The 23,647-nt window shown below is 39.8% G+C and overlaps 1 long non-coding RNA gene across 1 annotated transcript; it reads left to right on the top strand.

The window, feature by feature from the left end:
• The first annotated feature begins 4,616 nt into the window (after window positions 1-4,616).
• On the top strand, window positions 4,617-23,615 carry LOC128312395 (uncharacterized). Its single transcript, XR_008291670.1, has 3 exons — window positions 4,617-7,064; window positions 7,734-7,788; window positions 11,333-23,615. It is a non-coding gene; the product is annotated as an uncharacterized LOC128312395 (long non-coding RNA).
• Window positions 23,616-23,647: the final 32 nt, after the last annotated feature.

Raw genomic sequence — 23,647 nt, 5'->3', positions numbered from 1 at the left:
TATACCTTAAATATATATAATTCCTACTGGTGATTTACACTAAATAAAACTGAACACAAGTACTTTTGCTTAACTTCTCTAAGAAGACTTGGCACTCACTTTAAGGCTGTAGTCTCATATATTTTCATGTTAACCATGTACATCTGACTACTCTGACTCGGGGACCTTTGACAAATTTTCTCTTGGTGTTTTCTGTTCTGTTAAAAAAATCACCCCCTTCTCTTTTCCATATGTCTCTAATAAAATTTCTGCATCCTTAAACCTTTGAATGCGTTTAAATGCTCTGTCTTCTATTTCCATGTTCGAGCCACAGCCTTAAAATAAAGGTGTGAAGAGATTTGAAAACAGGGTTCTAGCTGATTACTTCTTTCCATCAATCTTGAGGATGCTTGTCAAAGTGAAGCTTTGAAAGAAAGGTTGTTTTTCAGAAGAAAAGCTGAATACTTAAACGAACAAGGAGCAAAAGAACTTTTGTATTTTACTTCCGTGCAATTGCTACATTTGAACACTATTATTGACTGTTTTATTTTTTCCTTTGAGGGAACATTGTGAAGAATTGAGTGATTAAAGAAAACCTTTTCAGTTTGTGCTGTTTGCTCCCAATAACGTGAATCAAAATTACACTCTGTAATCATAAGGCTTAAAGGAATGGATTCTGCCTTGGCAATTTTTAGACTTCTTCCTTGTTTTTTTTTTTGTTTTTTTTTTTTCCTAAGGAAAAACCCACCTAAGGACTCTGAAAATAAGACAAAAGACAGAGGAAAACAATAGAGATAATGTGTGGCTCCTCCTTCACCCTCCTGCTGGCAGGTGTTATCATCCCTACTCTGTTGATGAAAAAATTAGTCTCAAAGGCACAAATGAGCCTCATACATCAGTTCTCCTTTAAGTGATTTCTCTTTCTTCTCAAGTATAACAAAATCATAGAGAAAAATACTTGAAATTACCCCTATCCTCCAAATGCTAGATTTATTCAACAAACATGTGTTGAAATCCTCTGTTCCGAGTGGAGACAACTTGTATACCACCTCAGAGGGATCGCGGTGCAAGAGGGCGAGGCGGCGCCCCAGGGGGCATCAGGCCAGCTTACCGTGTGCCAGGCAGCCCTGCCCGTCATATGGCTGAGCATCACAAATGATCAGGATCGATGATCCTCTCTGCTACTGTGTTCAGACACTTCCAAATATGGCTAAGCAAGCGTCTCTTTCCTACACACTGCACCCATGAACTATAACTGTATACGGCACTATCAAATTTGGGCAGTGTGATGAAAGGCATGATTTGGCCCCATTTCTTGATGAGCCTTCATAGGCACTTTTGAAAACCTAATTGCATCTCAATACTCTCACCTGTAAAACCGAATGCTGATCATGATGATGCCTGACTTCTCCATGGGTTCTGGTTATGGAAAGGATGAAAGAAAATAAATGTATATGAAAGCGTCATCCGAATCTGGGTTCCCCTCTTGGTGGGCGTCAAGCCAAAAGACACAACCAAAGATCAGAAAAGGAAGAATTCGACTTGGAACAAGTAAGGAGAACACCAGGGATATTTCCCAAAGCGGTGTCTCCCAGAACGACAAAATTGGGGTGCGTGCATATTCACGAAGGGGCTGCAAAGGAGAGTTCGTTATAGAATTGGGGAAAATTCATCCTACTTGACAGAGTAGGTCAAGGATGACTGAAATCAGGAGGGCCAGCAAGGGGCAGCATCATTAATTCTCTGGCTTCAGTTAGGCCGGCGTTTGAGTGCTCAAAGGGGTTTAAATCCTGCAAAAATGACTCAAGAATGTGTGTTGGGTCAACTTTTAGTTCTTAAACAGTACTGGGAGTTTTACCACTGATTTATTGTCTCTGATATGGCTAGGTTATTTCCTGGCCTGGTAGAGACTGTTAGTTTTGGCATTCCTTTGGTCCCTTAAAATTCTTAACTCCTGAGGTTTTGGTCTCCCTTTGTAATTCCAACACCTCCTAGGAAGTTCTGCAGGAAGTGCTTTTGGCAAATAGAGCCAGTTGCTATAGATTGTGAAAATAGCTGTGGGCCTAAAACAACTTCTGTTAAGTCAACAAAGCTGTATCTCATCTTTTTTTTTTTTAGGGAACCCCTAACTCTTTCTGCTTACAGAAGTACTTGTCAAGTCTACATTTTTAATGTTTCCATTATCATTGTTTTTACTTTATTATAGAATCCTGTTCTAAAATTAACCTCATTAAAAACATTCACTAAAGGGGTGGAAAGATTAAAGATCCACATTTTTTTTCCCAGTTGGTGTTGCTTCTAATAGAAATGATTAGCATTTGTCATTTTATAAATTTAAAGACCACTTTGGGTACCTATATTATTCTATTTCAATCTTACGAAAAGCCTGAAACAGATAAGTACTAAATTACTAAATTTTTAGCCCTTTTTCATGTGATGAAAAAAATGGGCTCCCAAAGTGCAGTGTGCGTGACATCAGTTTACCAATAACGAGTGAATGTCCCACATCCCGGTTTTAAACATGAAAATGCCAAGGGTAGGGGCGCCTGAGTGGCTCAGTCGGGTAAGCGTTCAACTTCAGCTCAGGTCATGATCTCGTGGTTTGTGAGTTCAAGCCCTGCATCAGGCTATGTGCTGACAGCTCAGTGCCTGGAGCCTGCTTTGGATTCTGTGTCTCCTTCTCTCTCTGCCCCTCCCCCCCTCGCATTCTCTATCTCTTAAAAATAAATAGTAAACATTAAAAGAAAAAAGAAAATGCAAGGCTATCTTTAGGGCACAGTATTCCTTGGCTAGTCTCTGCCTGTGATCTGTGATTCAGGAGGCTCAATGGAATAGCACCTTCAGTTATGTTCTGCTCCCAGGGGGGTCCCAACCGCTTTGAGGATGAACGGGATCTGGTTTTCAGGTAATAGTGGTGGGGTTTGAGCACATTTATAGGGTATATGCCTAAGGAATTTGCATGTATGCTTAAATGAGGAAAAATATTGACTTTTATTTACTAATAAGATTAAGTACCTAAAATGTCATATTTTTGAAGCGCAAGCAATTCTGTCATTGATGCTTTAAAAAGACACCTCTATCTGTTGAGTAAATTAAAACCCAAGGCTTATGATGAGGATTTTCAATATAGCCTCCACTAGTGCAACCTTAATGTTATTATTGTGATACTATATATATATACATACACACACATATATATATACACGCATACATATATATATATACACGCATACATATACATACGTATACATATATATACACACATCTATATGTATATACATATATACACACATATATGTATATATATACATACATACATATACATATGTATATATATACATACATATATTTACATATATATATAATATACACTGTTTTTATAGCACCAGGAGTATAAATCTAGGCATTAATAATTTGCCATTTTTAATTTTTTTCTTATTATTACATTTTTTAAAAAATTCAGCCCAATTTAACATAGGGCGTAATAATAATTTCAGGAATAGAATTTAGTGCTCATCCCAAGTGTCGTCCTTAATGCCCATCACCCCTTTAGCCCTTCCCCCACCTACCACCCCACCGGCAACCCTCAGTTTGTTCTCTGTATTTAAGAGTCTCTTATGGCTTGTCTCCCTCCCTGTTTTTATATTATTTTTGCTTCCCTTCCCTTATGTTCATCTGTTTTGTATCTTAAATGCCACATATCAGTGAAATCATATGATATTTGTCTTTCTCTGAATGACTTATTTCACTTAGCATAATACACTCTAGTTTCATCCACGTTATTGCAAATTGAATTTGCCATGTCTTAAATGGCTGTTTTCAAATCATTGTCATTATATAGTACATCCATGATCAAGATGAAAATAAGGAGCTGTTCACTCTGAAAGTTTATATACAGTCCTATGAGTTTTCTGTTGTTCCTGGTGGAACGTTCTATTCATCATCAGGGTGAAAAAGGCATCTTCATTTCAATACGAGAATGAATCTGTGTGGTGTTACATCTGTAACAAATGTGTTTTATTGAAGTCATGAGGTGGTACCAAGCAGTAGTGAAAGGAAGGTAGAACCATGCTGTACTTGCAGCCTAGGGTCCAAGGACAGTCCATCCCCAAGATGGGCCATTTTGGTATGAAGATTATTTTGAGTTAAAGGCAATCAAAATTCAGCACATTCAGGAAAAGTTCTTTACCTACCCCTCAACTGCCAGTAGGACCTGGAATAGAGTTATTAACAGAGATTCCTCCTGACCTAAGAAACTTATCTGCATAACAAGGCAACCTTAGTTTTCCAAACATCTCTCACTTTCCTCCTAGTGGTCTTCCTCCCCTATGTATCCCCTAACCCTCTCCTGAGCTCAGGATGTCATACAAGCCTTATGTTGCCTTTGGAATTTCTTGTCTGTGTGGATTCCCAGTAGGGAGAACATTAAATTTGATTTTCTCCTGCTAATCTGTGTCATGTCAATTTGATTCTTAGTCTAGCTAGAAGGATGTTAAAAGGCAGAGGAAATTTTTTCCCCCAACAACAGCATGGCAAAGATACAGAGTGAGGCACTCCACTAAGCCAAGTCACACACTCATATTTGTAGAGGAGGAAAAATAAGTTTTTCTCTACTTTTCTAGTTTTCTTGGCTCTACTTTTCTAGTTTTCTTGGCTCCCTCCCCTGTAATAAAAGATAGATTAAAAAGAGAAAAACAGGCAGAAGTTTAATAACATGCATGCCTCCTGTATACATGGGAGAGCCCCAGGAAAACTGAGTAACTTCCCCAATGCTCCAAGCCACCAATTTAAATAGCATCTCCAGCTGAAGACAAAGGAAAGATGTGGAGGGATGCAGGGAGGTGGTGGTGGGGGGCAGCCAGTGATGGAAGAAAGACACAGTAAAGGAGGGTAAGGTGTTATGCAGATTCAAGTCCTTGCCTTCCCACTGATAAAAGTTTCTAGAGATTTAGTCATCCTCCTCTTCTTGGTACAAAGAGGAGACCCCCTTACAAATAGAGATTTCCCTTATAAATGTAAGTTTTCCTCACAAACAGGCAACTTCTATTGTGTCTGTAGCCTTTCAAAAATAATCAGCCTAAAATAATCAATATGCCAGAGATATATTTTAGGGAAGTTTGTTTTTCTTCCTTTCAAAGGTTTGTACATTTCTGCAGACATGAATCTTTTAAGTTTGAGAAAAGCCTTATATACTACTTACAAACTATACACTTACACTAATATTTATAAAAGTATACATACAAATGGGGTACCTGGGTGGCTCAGTCGGTTGAGCGACCGACTTCGGCTCATGTCATGATCTCACGGTTTGTGAGTTTGAGCCCCGTGTTGGGCTCTGTGCTGACAGCTCAGAGCCTGGAGCCTGCTTTGGATTCTGTGTTTCCCTCTCTCTCTGCCCCTCCCCTGCTCATGCTCTGTGTCTCTCTGTCTCAAAAATAAATCAAAACATTAAAAAATTTAAAAAAAGTATACACACAAACACATATATACGTATATATAATATATACACTTTTATTAGTGTGTGTAATATTGTGACTTATAAGATATATATTTGGACATTCAGATGACCAAAATAAGCCAAAAGACCAAGAGCAATGGGAACATCTTTTGACACAGTATTTGGTCTCTTGTCCTCAGTTCCAGAAATTTCTCCAGAATCATAAAGGTGAATGGGTGTCTTGTTATTTATAACAAGCTCCTCTCCTCCACAACTGGGTTTATGTTAATGAGGTGAGTTCTGGAAAGCACCTAAAGATGGGGGCTGGTTACCAAGGGAACCAACCATGAATGGAGGGTTGGGAATTTCAATTCTACTCCTTGATCTCCAAGGAGGGGAGAGGGACTGCAAGTTTAGTTGATCACCAAAGGCCAATTATTTAATCAATCATGCCCATTTAATGAAGCCTCCAAGAATGCGGTTTGGAGAGATCCTGGCTTGGTGAGCACATGAAGGTGCTGGAAGAGAGGTGCACCCGAAGAGGGCATGAAAGCTCCCATGTCCTCCATCTGGCTGTCACTGAGTTGTATCTTTTTATAGTGAACTGGTAATTTAGTAAGTAAAATATTTCTCTGAGTTCCATGAGCCACTCTAGCAAATTAATGAAACCAGAGGAGGGGACCATGGGAACCTCTAATTTTATAGCTAGTTTTACAGCTGAACTTACAACTGGCATCTGAATCGGGTTGGGAGGGCAGTTTTGTAGGTCTGAGACCTTAACCTGTGGGATTGGATGCTATCTTGGGGTAGATAGTGTCAGAATTGAGTTAAATTGTAGGACATCCAGCTGGTGTCACGAAGAATTATCGGTGTGGAGGACCCCCCTCCCTACATTAGAAATTGGTGATCAGACACCTTTTAATAAGTATACAGTATAAGTATATATATGTATACCATAAACATATTTGCATATCATTATATGTAATATATAATACTATAATATATACTCATATATATGAACATATAATGTACCATATATAATGCATACTCATGTATATTATATTCATACATATCTATGTATTTACACTATACATGATACTACTTACGGCATAATTAAATGAAAGGATTTTGAATCAATTAACCAATCTTTAGTCTCAAACTTTATATAACAAGGTCTTCTCATAGCAACTTCATTAAAACCATTTTCCTCCATAGATCTTGAAGACCTAACCCAAAGCACTTCCAAAATTTAATTATATCCAATTATTATTGGATATATCCAGTAATATCACTTCTCCTCTCCCTTTATAGTATTTGCCCTTCAGAGACTTTGGAAAATGTCACAAGAGGATCTTCCCTATTCCATTTCCTGCCTTTCGTTTCATTGATTCTCTCTTCTAAAGTCAGATAAGTACACAATGATATCAGAAGGATGCAGTTTTTTCAGCTTTTACAGCGAAAATAATGGTATTTTCTAGCAGATGCTCAAATACTGCTCATGGATTGTTTGCAAGTTTCATAGACATATAATTTCAAGCTGAAAGAAAAGAGCTCCCATGCTGAACACTGACAAGAGGCTTCTGTAACCTACTGGATGGTGACAGCCTGGAGTCCTGATGTTGTCTTGTGCCAGAGGACAATGGCATAAGTAAGGCACTCCTTTTCACGTTTTGTTGTTCTTGTTCTTGTCATTATTATTGTTATTCTGTAAAATGAAAGTATATTCGGGGAGGGAGATCAAAGTAAAGTAAGCAAGGACTAGAATCCCGGAGGCTGAATGGCACTCTGGAGTAGGTGACCTGGGTTTGTGTCCCACTTCTGCCACCGATTCGCTGTGTGGGTGCACACAACTCATGTGACAGCCTCAGCTTCTGCTATCTGGTCTCTAAGCTGGTGTTAATAATGGTAGCAACCACCCAGGGAGTTAGTGAGTATGCATGCTAGAACGTTTATAGCACCCAGAGCAGTGCCTGGCACATAGGAACATTATATAAATACTAGTTATTGCTATTGCTTTTCTACTATATCTAAGAGAGCTATGATGAATAACTTAAAGAAAAATTAAAGGCATTATAAATAAAAACTCAGTTGTCATTCTAACCACTGCTAAGTGGGACAGCACATCCTGAGCGCAGTGTGGAGAGAAGTTTCCTTCTTTCTGTGGTCTTGCAGACAGAGAACCTCATTAAAAACAGGCATGTCACAGCTGATTGTCAACAGCATCCTCCAAGGAAGGACATAATGCTAGCTTGATATTGTCTTGACCCTCTGGTTGAGACCTAATAAGCATCCAGATATGTTTCAATTCAATTCTTAGGCTATGGATCCTAACCACTGGTCTGGAAAACAAAACCTACCTTATGAAGAACCCGGTATGTGTGCGTTTATTGAAGGAAGAAGCAATGAAGGGCAACAGAGATCCCATCTATAAGCTACAAATCCGCTAAGATTACGTAAACGAGTTGCTCCTAACAGAGATGTTCAAGGGGATATGCGGGGAATGTGACCTTTCAAGAAATGCAGTTAAGTGAAAGGTTCTTTTGAACCAAGGGAAATATGTACTTTTCACATTATTAGAGAAATAAAATCGTTTCCATCCCTAAAGAAAAGCCCATGACAGAGATTCAAGTGTTTGGAGTCTGTGAGGGAAGGGAGTTCCCTTGCAGGGACTGAGGAGGTCTGCTGAGTGAGCATGGGGATAAAATGTGCTCCATCTGGAAGGACCATGAATGAACCCCACACGGTTATACAGTCATATAATTTATTGCCTACTTAGGGTCATTTTTGAGCATGAAGGACACTAATCATACTTGTTCTGGGACAGGTGTTATAAACTGGGACAGTGCAGGCAAACCAGAGGGGCTCTATATGTTAAAAAAGAAATCTAGGGGCACTTGGGTGGTTTAGTTGGTTAAGTGTCTGACTTCATCTCTGGTCATGATCTCACAGTTTTGAGTTTGAGCCCCATGTCCGGCTCTGTGCTGACAGCTCAGAGCCTGGAGCCTGCTTTGGATTCTGTGTCTCCCTCTCTCTCTGTCCCTCCCCTGCTCACACTCCATCTCTCTCAAAAATAAATAAACACTAAAGAAAAATTTTAAAGAAAGAAAAAAAAGAAACCCAGTGTGGCTAATACTGGGCAAAATGCCATTAACTCTTAAATACCTGGATTCTGTCCAGATGAGTCCCAGATACCAGAGCCTTCCAGAACCAGGGATGGGCATAGGGATACTCTTTGGTCTACTGTACAACTAACCGAAGGAGAAGCAATTACATAAACAGGATGCAATATTTCTGGCTCCCTCTCTGGTGATTTCTCTTTCTGTAGATGACTCACTTGAGTGTGGGTGTCTGTGAAACAGTATTGAGTAGTAATAAACGAGTATAAAGTTTATATAGCTTACTGGATTCTTGTAAAAACCAGCAGTACAGTTGTAAGGAGCATATAGAGAGAGTTTTTAATTTCTTAATTCCCTTCATTTATTGAACAGCCTTGGGCATTGATGCAGTACTTCCCCAAGTTTATCAGAATTGTTTCCGTGTTCCTCCTTCTCAGAATTGTGGGAAATAGCAGTAAAATTGTTTTGTACTCAGAAGGGAAAGACAAAAATATATAACTCACAGGAGAAGACTTTCACCCCGATCTTCATATATGAACGGAAGAGCATTGAGGGGGGACAAAGGGCATTAAAAATCTTCGTGAAGCCGAATTTTCATGTAATGCATCATGGTGGCCTCCGAACCAGAATGGGACAGTGTTGAATGCATTCTGCTGGTGTCCATTTTTGCTTGAAGGCACACTCAGGCTCATTATTTTACTTACTATGACATTAAAAGGTACAGTTCTTTCTACGCTCTGAAGGAGTCAAAGCTTTCATTTCCTTTAGGATGGAGCTAATTATTTTGGAAGTTTTCCATTCCAATTATTTTTAAAAGGTTGATGCTTTAGTGCTTGCAAGGTGTGGTTTAAGGAATAAAAAGCAAAATGAGAAGTGGGCTCCAGTCCAAGCCAAGAGAAGAGTTTTGCCTTGCTAGCCAAGTGTCTGACATGTCACAAGCACTTGATAAATAATACTATTATTGTTATTATTACCAGAATTATTTTTTTCCATTGTTTGAACTATCTCAGTAAGTCCTATGGCTGTCTGTATGTGAATCACTCCAAATTTATTTCTTGGGTCCCGATTTCTCAGGACCTTGTACAGCAAGCTGTTCACCTGACATCTCATGTACCTCTTTGAGAAAATACCTCATGCTCAATGGACTCACAACAGACAGGAGTTTCACCTCCTAACTGTCCCTTCTCAGGTCTTTATCCCTTTATTTATTGCTTTCCTGAAATGTTTACTGAACGTCTACTATGTGGCAAGCACTGATATGGACATTGTTGATGAAGCCGTGGTCTAGATAGACAAAACATTGGCTTTAATGGCGTTTGCTTACTGATGCAGGAAATGATCAAGGAAATGAATAAAGATCTGCTGTAATTCCAAAGAGTGATAATTATTCTGAAGAAAGATAAAACCATATGAAGGTCCTTAGAACAGCATCTATGTGAGCATTTGATATTGTAATAAGGAAGTCTCTCTTTTTCAAATTCTCCAATAACCCAGAGCAAAAATAACCCAAAGTCTTTATGGTTTTACAACCTTTGGTCTCTAGTTTTATCTCATTTTATGATTCCCTGTGCTCAGTGTGTTCAAGCCACACCTTCTTCACCCTGTTCCCTGACTTTTCCAAACCTTTTCACACTTCCCCTTTCCTCCTGGCTGCTCTGTTCACAGTCATGCTCTGCATGATTTCCCACGGTTGTTTCCTTTAGTTCTGGTCTTGGCTCCAATGCTGCCCACAGAGAGAGGCATTCCTGGTATCCTCGCTGAATCCTCCCATCCCCATCAATGGTACACGCTGTCATGTACTGTTTCGGAACACCTGTCTTATTGTTTACATGTTTATGGTATGCTTCTCCCCCCCAGGATTTAGGTTCAATAACCCACAAACCTCTGTTTCTTCAGAGCTGTATCATCGCTGCTTAGAGCAGGTGATCGGTAAATATGCATTCGATGAATGAAATATACTGTTCCTTTGAAGATTTGGGGTGCAATTTGAAAAAGTAAAAACTCAAGTCCCTCCTAAGACCCAACCCAGTGGAATATTATTGTTCATTTGTTGGAAAACACTGACTAGTTTACGCCATATGGCAGTGAGCGTATCATCAAAAAAGCACGGTGAGGTTGAAATCAGGGAAGGCATCCGAGGCGTCTTTCGAGAATGGCTCCAGTAGGTTAAGGCACAGCCACTGCTGTGTCATGTTGCAGGCATGGTGCCGGGAGACCAACACTGTGAAATGATGAGTCGGAGCAAGTCTGATTTGCTGGCCGTGTCGCATGGTCAAAAGCAGACAGTGCATATGCACACATCTTTAGTATACTGCAGTGTTTTGTTTTGTTTTGTTTTGTTTTGTTTTGTTTTGTTTTGTTTCAGATGAAAACATGAAAAGACAGGTTGGACATCAAAACTTATGAGAAAGGAAAGGGGAAAAAAGTTTCTTGGAAAGTTTTTTTGATAAAGATCTTTATGTAGAAAAACGTGTGCTGTTGTCAGATGAATGCCACTGGTTGTCCCCACAAGTGTGTTTTCCGTATTAACTTGAATTTTTGAAGATGCTAGAAATGTCTGTGGCCCGGATTCTGTTTTATCCACAGTTCCAACAAAATAGAGGAGGTCTGTGGTATCTAAATCACACAGGTCGAAGGTCCTTCAGAGTTTTAGTCCCTTAAAAGCCATGGGAACAATGTTTAGGTGTTTGTGAGACAATTCACTTAGTGAGTCCCTTTTCTAAGTGAGCCCCAAGTGTGCCCTTCAGAGGCTGCATTTCCCCTGCCCGGCAGATTGTAAATGGTGGTATGATCCTTACAGGCTAAGCAGATCTCGGGGTTTCTCCACCTGCCAACATGAAGTGTGTCCTGAGTTCCTGAGGTTGGCGGGTCTTTGGCTGCCCTGCCACCAATGTGTACAGGTGCACCATGTGAACTACACTGCAGGGAAGCCTCACTCTGTGTCTGGGCTCCAAGCATCTCTCCGGAACATTCTACGCCAGGAAATGAAACAGGGAGAGCCAGCATGAGCGCTAATACCTTCTGACATAGGTGAGGAGTCATTTGTTCTTCTAAACTCTGTTTAGCATCCTTTCCCAAGAGGCTTCCTTGACTTCTTGATTGCAGAATAAGTAAAGACTCAACCTTATTTAAACCCCTGCGCCTCACTGGCTCACAGTTCAAGCTTGGTTGTTTGGGATGCTTTCCAAGACAGCTGTCCACAGAGGAAAGCTTTGGCACCATGGATCACTTCTAACAATAAGTCTTGACCTTTCAGGTAAATGGGACACCTTTCCCTTTACCCTGTTGACAAATTTCCTGTGTATATAGTTTGGTTGTGTCTTTCTTTTCTTCTCTTTTCTTCTTACCCCTACTTTGTGAGAGCTGCTACCAAGGTCTTCCTGCCCCACGCTAGCCTTGTTCTGAGGTCAACTAGACCCTGTGGGTGGAGATGCCTCCCCCAGCCAGCAGCAACGTGGACCTGTGAAGTCCCTGGACCCCAGAGAAGACGCTTTATCAACCCTCTCTGCCCCTTTGCAGGATAAGTGACCCCTGATTTCGTGTGGGCACGTGTTCTGATTAAATCACGTCTTCCTGGGTCTTGAGCCTAACTTGCACTTGGATTGCTGGGCAGGAATTTGGTCACTCACTGTGCTTTACCTTTAGATCTTGTGACACCTCATCTCTGGAGGGCTGGCTTTTCACTGCTGCCGGATCACGTGTCCCCCTTTTATTTAAGAGCTGATTGGTTTTAACTAGAAAAGGCTTAAAAGCACTGCTGAGTCTCTGGCACCTAAAAGACGCATGGTATTGTTCCGGAAGTGCTTGTTACTGACCAGGTTGATTGTGGCCTCCCTTCCCTTGCACGTGGCTCGGCCTGTTCAGCACTCCAGGCTCTGGTTTTTACTAATCTCTGCCCAACACCCCTCATACCGGTGTTTCTTCTCTTCTCCATTTCCTGGCCTGTCTTACTTTTCTGACTCTGGCTTCAGTGGCTGCAATCTACTGCCACCGTCTTCTGGGTGCTCACAACCGAATTAGATTTTGTTGACGTTAATTAGTTAATTTGATGTAAACCAGAGGGCTCAGCCAGAATCCAGCTGGATGTTCAGTCTTGCTGTTGGGGACCCAACCTTCCCTTTTGGGATTAAAATACCTATGGGAGGCAGACATTTTTCACTCTCAGGTGAAAAGAGAAGCGAAGTCTGCCTACTTTAAATAATTATAATATAAAATGGTATAATTTCAGGAGTGTTACGATCTTATTAATAAGTGTTTAATATTCTCTTATAATTCACATTCTCTGTAGATGAACATTGGTTGAATTGGTGACTTTAAACAGAGGCAAAGAAAATAGAACAGTTATAAGTCTAAACATCCAAAATGGGCAAAACAATGAAGAAAATTCTAAATTGGTTAATGTATTTTTTTGTTATAATTCCTAAAATACCTAATGCCTCATTTCTATTAAAGAAGATTTTAATATGAACATTAAGCTTCATTATACATTTCTAAATAATAATCTACTTCTACCGGTTTTTAAATTTAAGTCCTGGAATTAAATCTTAGAATCCTTAAAAGTATAATTTTTGCTAAGTAAGATTTATAGACTTAGAAATTGCATTAGAGTTTTGAAGGTGTAAATGGTGAAAAATGGATTACAATGGCATAAATGAAACATTCCTCAGGATCTATGATTTGTTGAAGAGATGTTCTTATAACTAGATGGGGCCACAGTTTCCTGTATCTGTAGGGGTTTGGTAAGGACATAAATTGGAACCTAAATTCTTGGCCATCAACATTCCCTATCGGGCCACAGGGCCCAGTGAGGACAGCCACAGACTACCAAATGCATAATGTGCCTAAGAGCATGCAAATTAAATTAATTTAAAAACAACCACCTGAGGTTCTGGCTAAACAAACACGTACGAAAAACAGAGAAAGACCAACAGGTCACCAGTCTGCAAAAACTTGGCAAAAATTGCGATAATGTGATTATATTTTTGAATCCACAAATAGCATACATTTAGAATGTGAATATATAAGACAAACTTTGTCTACATAAGTACTTCAAATACTGAAGTTGACATGATCAAATGATCATTGCATATCATTTTTCCCTTAATAAAGAGCAAAGAGTAGAGACCTGGTCATGTGCAGGATCATGAAACTCAGTTTATTTTAAGTTTTTATTATTATTTCTTTTAGAGAGAGAGAATGTGAATGGGGGAAAGGGGCAGAGGGACAGAGAGAGAGAACTTCAAGCAGTCTCCACACTCAGCGTGGAGACTGACGTGGGGCTCAATCCTACCACCCTGGGATCATGGCCTGAGCCAAAATCAAGAGTCGGGCGCTCAACCGACTGAGCCACCCAAGCACCCCAAAACTCAGTTTAATTGTTCAGGCTGTGTCAGATGCCCAGTTCCTGGAGCTAGGCTCAGTACAGGCATCCTCAGTTTGTGCACAGGTCCTGGCACACAGAGCTTGGTAAGGGGCATCCTCACTCTGTGTGCCTCCCACTGCATCAAGGGGGTGTGTATATTCTTAGGGACAGACACATTCTGATCTCTCCTGTGCCCCTTTCTCCCTGCCCTCCCTAAAGAGTAGGGTTCTGGGGAAAGAGCTTAACTCTGATTTTATGCACATTAGCATATTACCAATATTTGTAGGAATGGTGAGGATGTTTTACCTTTACTTGTGCAGCAAACAAAAATAATCACGTTAGGGGCACCTGGGTGGCTTAGTCAGTTGAGTGTCTGACTTCAGCTCAGGTCATGATCTCGTGGTTCATGAGTTCGAGCCCCACGTCAGGCTCTGTGCTGGCAGCTCAGAGCCTGGAGACTGCTTGGGATTCTGCGTCCCCCTCTCTCTCTGCCCCTCCCCAGCTCACACTCTGTCTCTCTCAAGAATACATAAACATTAAAAAAATTGAAAAAATAGTCATGTTACTTCTGCACAGCTGAAGAGTAGCTTGAAAATGTATGTGCACGTGTGTGTGTGTGTGTGTGTGTGTGTGTAGAGAAAGAGAGGGGGAGAGGTTGATTTGAACTTACTGTTAATATTTGCCTAGGATACAAAAAAAAATTCCAGAAAAACTTTAGTGGGAAGCAATAATGGTGTAAAAAAGTATTACAAAACAGTGTGTAAATAAATAATTTGCTATTAACACCAGGTTTTGTATAATCAGAATTTTCTCCAGCATCTCTCAAAGCATAATAGCTCTTTAAGTATTGGGTGAATAATTGATTATGAATACACCTTGGAATGTTACAAAGTAAACAAGCATCTATTTATTGCCTCCATTTTCTAGAATTAGTTACAAGGAAAGTTGGCTAAACAGCGGAGCAAAGTTCAAGTTGTTAAAGGGTAATATGGAATAAATATGTGGGTTTCAGGACTATCTCCTACAGGCAGACGGGAGAGAGAGAGGGATTAGAAGCATGTGTTGGTGCGAACAGTTTCAAAATTCACAGCGGAGTCTGTGCTGCTTTGTGGAGAGAGGACATGGATGAGGGAGTATCTCTCTGGGACCTTTGTGGGGCAGGGACCCCTCCCATCCTACAATTGCCATCTGTGGGAACAGACCACCCTGCTGCAGGGCCCAGGTCCCAGCTGCTCACTAAGTGTAGTTCTGTCTGTTTCCAGGTCTTCTGTCCGTGGTGAGGTCCCAGGGAAAAACTGATAGTAAAGTCATTTCATGTATATCTAAACTCCAGAGCCAGACTTCCTGGATGCAAATCTGAGCCCAAGTGGGTGCTTCTGAGTAGTAGGCTGGCCTCTCCAAGGTTCTGTTTCCTAGTCTGCAAAAGGGGAAAAATAAGAAGTTGGTTTTTCTGAGGATTCACTGTCACTTGCGAAAGATTTACCCATCTTACTGCACTCTGGGCATGTGTACTGTCTTGTCTTCATCTACTGGAAGGGCCGCCGATTAGCAGACAGCAGGCACGCCCCCAGAAAGAGATGAAAACAACTATATGCTCACAAAACAAGCAAGGCACGGTCATATATCTTCCAATGCTTTGGCCAGTTCAAGGACTGAACTACCTTATGTTTATGGCTCTAATAATGTGTTTATCTAACCTACTATCCACAAATCCTGCTGGTTTGGGATAGCACGGGTCTGGCTGGATAGATGTCAGTGAGCAGCTCTCACGTCCTCTGGAGCGTGTCTGGGGTTCCTTTCCCTCTCTGCTATCGCCATTGAATTTTTCCTGCACATCTAATTTCTTCTTGGAAGCAAAGGCAATGCCAGGGGACAAGGCTCTGAGCTGTTTTGCCTTTCCTGTGGAAATGACGGGGTGACCTTTAACACGCTACAAAGGTAACCTCAGTGGGAAGGTTGTGCTGCGCTTGCTTAACGGTGCTGAGTGAGAGGGTTGTGCTGCGCTTGCTTAACGGTGCTCAGTGGGAGGGTTGTGCTGCGCTTGCTTAACGGTGCTCAGGAGAACATGCGGTGATGTGAGCCACCTGGCTCCACTCCACGAAGGCAAGATTGGCTTCAGAATGTCATCCCTTCAGTGACCTAAAAGGAGAGCTTCACTAAAATGGCAAACCATAGCTGTGGTCATAATAGGGGAAGGGTGTTCGGACCTGGTGGTTGAAACCAAGGGTAAGAAGCTCCTGGATCTGGTAGCATTTCCTGAAGGAAAAATGAAGGCTCTTCCTTTTACCTGAATAGTGTGTGGGGGAAGGAGAAATGTTTGGCAGGTGTTCACGATGGGGTGCATTTTCCTTGTTGAATGAGGGGATTCAGCTCTTGCATCATTAGCATTTCAGGTAGAGATATAGAAGAGGCGATTGGCAAAGTGCTCATTTCATCTTTTCTACATCGTCTAGAATCCGAGACCTTGAGGCAATTTACTTGAAGTGAATTCCCAAAATCTTAGGTCTGCCTTTGTAGCCGGCAAGTCCCCACTGCTGTCAGGGAGGTGAAGATACTCCTTCCTAACGCCTTCCTCCTTCTTCACCACCACCCCTCCATTTCATTAATCAGGGAATACAGAAGGTAGTCTAGTTCTATAATGAGTTGAACTTTATTGGAAGGCATATGTATAACTTGGGAAATTAGTATTTTAGATGGGCCGACCATTTTTGAGTCCAGGAAGGAGGTACATAGAATTGGCAGCTGAGAGTGTCAATTGAAAATGTGTCTAGGACAAATGTAGGTGAAATTAGTTTATTGCTAACTCAGTAACTGTGTCGAGAAGATGGGGCCAGGTAAGGTTTAAGAAAGCCCACCAATATCACAGCAGCTAGGAAGGTTAGTCCTATTGACCAAGTCCAGTGGATATATGAGAACTTTATGTATCTGCCTGAATGAGATCTCCTATTTTGACCATTTTTGTGACTGTGGTATAAATGCATGTTTATAGAATGTTTAATTGATATAAAATTATAGATTGTAATATTGGCATGGACTTATCAATGTTCTAGACTATTATAGGTAGGTGCTTATCAAAAGTATTTAACCAAAAGGTCTGGTTATAAAATGGTCCTGGTAAATCATGCTATAGAAACTGAGAACCCGGTAAGAAAGTAAGGGAAAAAAAGGAATGTTAATGGTAATACTGACCTTGAGATAACAGAATTTCCAGAATTTTCTATCAGAGTTGGGCTTTATCTGAGTTCAGTCAGTTTAGCCAAGTATTCTGGCCTTCCTCTGCCTACTTTTCACCCTAAGCTCTCTTGTGAGCAGAGTCCTGACATCCACTATTTGTGCCAGGTGGCTTTCTATACCAGCTGGGTCTCCTGGCAGTGACCTTTTGGTTTTGGTCCTCATCAGTGAATACGAGGGCTCCTAACAGCTGTCCTAAAAGCAGTAGGAAGGAGGTCCTTGATCAGCAGGAGGATTTCAGAATCCTTCGGTCCAAAATAAATGTCTATACACAGACATCAAGAGCGACAGTTCATCAAAGCTTTGAGGTCACCCTGCTTATTTGCATTTTTATAAGACATACATCATGCAGACTGTCTCTTTGTAAGATTATCATTCACCCCTTGCATGGCCCAGAGCGCTAGAGTTAATGTAACTCAAAGGTATACATTAGACCAGAAGGTGAAAAAGACCAGACATTGTCATGACATATGTAAGCAGCCAGGCTCCGCCTCCTACTCTCCATCCTGTCTTCTTCTTCTCCCCCTGACTTGTGTCAGAACATTTCCTTCCATTTTTCAGACCTCTGCCCTAGAAACATAAGCAGATGTGTGCATCTAAAATTTGGGTTTTAAACAATCCTAGATCTTTACCTACTTCTAAGACGGTGTCTACGAAAAAGTTCCCAGTTTTCCATAACTAAAAGAATTGGATCTAAGCAAAGGGAAACGTGCTGATTTTCACCGTGCAGACTCTACCTGACCTGGCTGGGCACTACAGACTCAATTGCTTCTGAAGCCACATTTTTGTCTATCCGAAGAAACCCATCACCACAGCACTGCTGTTTGTGAGAACAGCCCCATGGTGTTAGGGGCACCTGGAATATGGCTAGCCTGAACTGAGATGTGCTTCAGGCATAAAGTAGACATTGGATTTCTAAGACTTATGGTGAAAAAAAGAGTGTAAAATATCTTACTGATAATTTTTAATTGGTTGCATGTTGAATGAGAATACTTTGAATACATGAGGGTAAAGAAAATGTGTTACGGAAATTAATTTTACTTGTTTATTTTTTACTTTTATACTGTAGCTACTAGAAAAGTTACTATTACATATCTGGCTTGCATCACATGTGTATGGACTATATATGTGTACTGACTATACTTTAAATGTCTTTTTTTTTTATCATACAGGACATTTATTTGGCAACTTCTATTTTTAAGAGTATGTTGTGAATGTCTTTCCATGCCATTAAATACCCTTCTGTGACAGTTTGTTTTTACTGCCCATTTAGGTTGTTTTTTTTGGTTTTGTTTTGTGTTTGCAAAAATACATTAAATGTCTTTAGGGGAATGACAAATGTTCTTAAATGATTATCTTATAGAAGCAAGAACTAAAAAAAAATTGCCCTGAAAAAAATGACTTTCAAAGGGATTCAGTATTGACTATCTGTTTCTGATTAGGTGACAGTGAGGTCACATGCCAGGGAGAAAGTTGCCTGAGAGTTTACGGGGGCACAGACAGAAAAGCAGGAGACCATCTGTTACATTCTAGGTAACAGACAATGATGGCTGGATTTACATGATGACTTAATTTGGATGGTAAAGAAACAATCATAAAGGTATGGATTCTTCCAAATATCTAGAGCCACACAGCCAATAAGGGAGGATTATGTAGCTGACAATGCAAATAGGTTTTTAGTGAATTATTTTCAGATTTTATTGCTTAGATAGTCAAACAAAGCTAACACTGGGAAAATTGTAGCCACTACCAGTATCAAAGGAATCATGAGTTATATGGAGTGGAAAGTTATACAAAAATGAAGGCTGCAATCAGAAAAGTAAAGAAGTATAAATTACTTCAAAGAAGCAATAAAGGGTCTTCCTAGTACCTACCAGGATTAATTTGTGAAGAGGAGAATGGGGTTATCTGTCTGGCCCATTGAGATTTTTAGTTAAGATTGAAATTTTCCATGTATTTTTACCATTCCAAGGAGATATGGGGTGATCATATCCCCCACAACAAATGGCCACATAGGGGTCAAATTAACAATCAAGAGCACAGATTTTCAGATACTGAAAGAGAATTTAAAATGAGGATTATTGATTCTTCATCAACGTGGGGTTCTTATTTGTTATAGAGTTTTTCTCTTCAACTTCCACAAAATAAAATGTTTTCATTTTTAAGTGTACAACTGGATGAGGTTTGAGAATATGGGCAGTCATGTACCACCACCCCAGTCAGGACGTAGAACAACTCTGGCACTCCAAAGAGTTCTTTGGGATCCTTTACAAGAATCCTTTAACCCCCTCTCCAGGCCATTGGTGATATAATTCATAACACTGGAGATCAGTTTTGCCTCTTCTAGAACTTCCTATAAATGAAATCATGTACTTCTTTGGTATCCAGTTTCTTTACTCAAGATAAATGCTTAGTATATATCAGTACTTAATGCCTTTTTGTTGTTGAGTAGCATTTGATTGTATGGATAAACACATTTTGTGTATCCTTTAATCTCCTGGTGGACATTTGGGTTGTTTCCAGTTTTTGATTATTATGAATAAAGCTGCTATAAATATTCACAGGCAGGTTTTGTGTGGACACAGGTTTTCAAATGAGTTGGGTGAGTATCTAGGAGTGAGACTGTTGATTGTATGGTAAGAGTATGTGTAGTTTTGTAAGAAACTGACAAACTGCTTTCCAAAGTGGCTGCACCATTTTGAACTTCCAACAGCATGGATGAGAGTCCCTCTGTACACTTGCCAGTGTGAAGTGTCTGTTCAGATCTTTTGCCCACTTTTTAATTTGGCTGTTGTTTTCTTATTGTTGAATTTTAAAGAATTTTTGTGTATTTTGGATCCAAATCCTTTATTATATATGTGTTTTGAGAACATTGTATCCAAAACTATGGCTTAGCTTATGTTTTAACAGGAGGAGGAGTTTTAAATTTTAATAAATTCCAACTTACCAATATATTTTTTTTGGATTGGGCTTTTGATGTCATGTCTAAAAACTCATCACTTGCTATTGTTTGAATCTCTCTCCCCCCACCCCCAAATTCATATGTTGAGTTCCTAGCCCCCCAAATTATGGTATTAGGAGGTGAGGGCTTTGGTAGGTGCTTAGTAAGTCATAAGCGTGGAGCCCTCATGAAGGGGATTAGTGCCCTTATTAGAGAAGTTCCAACTTACACCTTGGAAGAGGAACTTCTCCTGGCCATGCAGGCACCCTGACCCAAAAACTTCCAGCCTCCAGAACTATAAGCAATAAATTTTTGTTTACAAACTACCCAGTCTGTGATATTTTGTCATAGCAACCAAAATAGACTAAGATACCACCAAACCCATGCTCACCCATATTTTCCTTTATGATTTTAGAGGTATTCAGATTTTCTATGTCTTCTTGAGTAAGTTTCAGTAGTTTGTGCTTTTTTGGGGAATTCATCCATTTTACCTAAATTATATAAATAGGTCATTATACAGTCATTCATAGACTTTCTTTATAATTCTTTTTTGAGTTGACAGTCATAGTCCCACCTTCATTTAATTTTAGTAAATTAAGTTTTCTCTATTTTTCCTGGTTAGTCTAGTGAAAGATGTCAATTTTGTCGATGCTTTTGGAGAACCAACTTTTGGTTTTGTCGATCTCAATTGTTTTTCTATTCTCTTTCACTGATTTCACTCTAATCCCATTTTCCCCCCTTTCCTTTTTCTTATTTTGGATTTGATTTGCTCGTTTTTTCCCCCGTGTCTCAAGGTGGAATGTTAGGTTGTAGACTTGAGATCTTTTTTGACATTTAGTATATTTTTTACTGCTATAAATTGCCCTCTAGGCAATGCTTTAGCTACATCCTCTACATTTTAGTATGCTGTATCTTAATTTTAATTCATGTCAAAGTATTTAAAAAATTTTTAATGTTTATTTATTCTTGAGAGAGAGAGAGAGAGAAAGAGAGAGAGAGAGAGAGAGAGTACGAGCAGGGGAGGGGCAGAGAGAGAGGGAGACAGAATCCAAAGCAGGCTCCAGGCTTCAAGCTGTCAGCACAGAGCCTGATGCGGGGCTCAAATCCACAAACCATGAGATTGTGACCTGAGCCAAAGTCGGATGCTTAACTGACTGAACCACCCAGGCACTCCTCAAAGTATTTTTTAAATTTCCCATATGATTTCTTCTTGATCCATTGGTTACTTAGTGATATGTTGCTTAATTTCCACATATTTATAAATTTTCTATTTTTTCTGTTGTTAATTCCTAATTTTACACAAGTGTAATCAGAGAATATACTTTGTCCAATTTCAATTCTTTTAAATTTATTGAGGATTAGTTTATGGCCTAAATTACAATTTACTCTGGAGAACATTCCATGCACTCTTTAAAAGAATGTGCGTTCTTCTCTTGTAAGTTGGAATGTTAACAGATGTCTGTTGGGTCCAGTTTGTACATAGTGTTGTTTAAGTCTTTTGTGTCCTTGCTGATTACCTCCTGGCTCATTCTATACATTATTGAAAATAGAGTATTGAAGTCCTCAACTATTATTGTAAAATTGTTTTTTGCTACCTTCAATTCTATTAGCTTTTGCTTCATGAATTTTGGGATACTATTATTAGATGCACTTATGTTTATATTCTTATAACTTTTGATGGATTGCCCCCCTATCATTATATAATTTATCTCTTTATCTCTAGTAACATTTTTATTTAAAGTCGATTTTGTTTGATATTAGTATAGCCATTCCAGATTACTTAAAGCTGCTGTTCACATGGTATATCTCTTTTCCATCCTTTTACTTTCAGCCTATTTGTATCTTTGAATCTACTGTGTGTCTTCTGTGAATTTATTATCTTACAGCTTCTGTTGAGGCTCTGGAAAAGAATCAGAGTTCATTCATGTTGTTGGTTAAATTCAGTTTCTTGCATATGTAGGACTGGGGTCCCAATTCCTCAACTGACTGTCATCCAGGGGCTGGTGTTTGCTTCTAGGTGCTACCCACATTCCTACTCATGCTTTCCATATAGCCCCTCCAGCAAAGGTGGGCTCAGTCCTTCACACTTCAAGTCTCTCTGACTTCCCCTTCTACAGTATACCTCTGACTCCAGGGCCTGTGTGATTAGAGTAGGTCCACCTGGATAATCCAGGATAATCTTCTTATTTTCATGACTGTAATTACATCTGCAAAGTCCCTTTTGCCATGGGGCAAAATGTACTCACAGGTCTCTAGAATTAGAATCTGGACATTTTTGGAGGGTCATTCTGGCTACAATAATCCACCATCTGGAACATAAAGACTCATTTCATGAGACATGTAGAAAACAAAAAGTAAAATGGCATACATAAACCCAACTATATATATTTTTAAAAAATTGTTTTAATGTTTATTTATTATTGAGAGACAGAGAGACACAGTGTGAGCAGGGCAGGGGTAGAGAGAAGGGGAGACACAGAATCTGAAGCAGGCTCCAGGCTCCGAGCTGTCAGCACAGAGCCCAACGCAGGGCTCGAACCCACAAATAGTGAGATCATGACCTGAGCTGAAGTCAGTTACCTAACCAACTGAGCCACCCAGGTGCCCCCATAAACCCAACAATATTAATAATAACATTAAATATGAATGAACTAAACAGTCCGATCACACTGGGTAAATAAAACAAAACAAGATCCAACTGTATGCTGTTTGTAGAAGGTCTCAGCCTTGTGAGACCTTTGGGCACAGGACCCAGCCAAGTCTATGCAAACTTCTGACCTATAGAAGTTGCAAGATAATAAATTCACATTGTTTTAGGTTGTGTGCTAATTCGTTACAGCTGCATTAGAAGCCAGTATGCATATAATGAGGTGTTTGTTGTTATGTCAGGTGGATTAAGTGCATTAGAAGAGACTTAAAGCCAGTCAAGGATGGATGTTTGAGGTGGACTCCACAAAGAGAAACAGGAGCCATTTAGGGAAAGATGGGTCACATATGTAGAACTAAAAGTAGGCAATATGGAGAAGAGAATTTGCTGATCAACGTTGATGTTAAAAATTGTTGAAAGTGAAATATTATGTGTAGAATGTTACGCATGGGTGCCTGTGCCTTTTGCTCAGAGGGGAAGAATCTTAGAATGTCCTTTATTAATGAATGGTCTTTACCCCTTTTAAACATGAGGTTTATACTTTTGTTTAAGACACTGAGATCTTATTTATTGAATTGGAAAGGAGAGGGGATCAGCATATCAACAGAGATAGGATTTTTCTCATCCAATCCTGAATAGTGTAATAATTCAAATAGAAAATACAAATAGCATATGGGCTGGGTTAAACATTCTCTAGTAATAGGGCAATTTTTGCATTCATTAATTCTTGTTATTAAAGGATGGGAATAGAGTATGGGAAAACTGATGTCTCAAAAATTCTGACATGGATTGGAATTTCAATCCTTCACATTTCCCTGTTCCCCTAGTGTTGTTTGGGTCAGAGTGACGTTTTACAGCAGCAACTTATCAAAAATATTGCCTCAATCTTCAATCATCTTTTTCTTTCTAGTGACTTATTCCACATACTCTTAAA

Source organism: Acinonyx jubatus, chromosome D3, assembly GCF_027475565.1.
Source record: "Acinonyx jubatus isolate Ajub_Pintada_27869175 chromosome D3, VMU_Ajub_asm_v1.0, whole genome shotgun sequence".
Classification (NCBI taxonomy): Eukaryota; Metazoa; Chordata; class Mammalia; order Carnivora; family Felidae; genus Acinonyx; species Acinonyx jubatus.
This window is presented reverse-complemented; position numbering and strand designations above follow the sequence as displayed.